This window comes from Equus przewalskii, chromosome 15 (genome assembly GCF_037783145.1).
Source record: "Equus przewalskii isolate Varuska chromosome 15, EquPr2, whole genome shotgun sequence".
In the NCBI taxonomy this organism is placed as follows: Eukaryota; Metazoa; Chordata; class Mammalia; order Perissodactyla; family Equidae; genus Equus; species Equus przewalskii.
This window is the reverse complement of record NC_091845.1, coordinates 38,867,941-38,868,727: the sequence shown is the minus strand read 5'-3', so window position 1 is coordinate 38,868,727 and position 787 is coordinate 38,867,941.

Below are 787 nucleotides of genomic sequence, written 5' to 3'. Positions count from 1 at the left end.
CAACTACCTTAACCAACAGCCTCATTTCCTCCCCATGAAGTGCCGTGCTCTCCAGATCTCCTGAAGCACTCACTCACCCTCTCACTCCCTGTGGCAGGTCCATGCTGGGCCCTGCAGAAACAGGTGAACTTCCACGCAGTAGTGAGAGAGGGAAGTATAGGGGGCCTCACCTAGGCCAGGGGTCAAAGAGGGAAGTCTTCTAAGAGAAAGTGCCCTCAAGGCTAACGCCCAAAGGCTAGCAATTTGGCTGGCAGGGTGGAGTGGTAGGGAAGAGGGGAGGTGTCACTGGCTATTTGTTGTGCTTGCTGTGAGTTCCCTGTGTAGCTGGACCTCAGTTTACCCATTCGCTTTCCTGCTTATGGCCTTTGGGCTGTGTCCAGGTTCAAGACTGTAGACAAAGCTGCAGTGATGTCATTCTTGCTAGAGTCTCCCTGTGCCCGAGGAGAGGGCATATGTCTAAGGGTAGAACTGCTGGTCTGAGTCTAGGTGAAGATCTTGCTTTAGAAAGTCATGCCTTGGGGGCCAGCCCAGTGGTGCAGCAGTTAAGTGCACATGTTTCGCTTCAGTGGCCCGGGGTTCACCGGTTCGGATCCCTGGTGCAGACATGGCACTGCTTGGCAAGCCATGCTGTGGCAGGCATCCCACATATAAAGTAGGGGAAGATGGGCACAGATGTTAGCTCAGGGCCAGTCTTCCTCAGTAAAAAGAGGAGGATTGGCGGCAGATGTTAGCTCAGGACTAATCTTCCTCAAAAAAAAAAAAAAAGAAAGAAAGTCATGCCAAACAG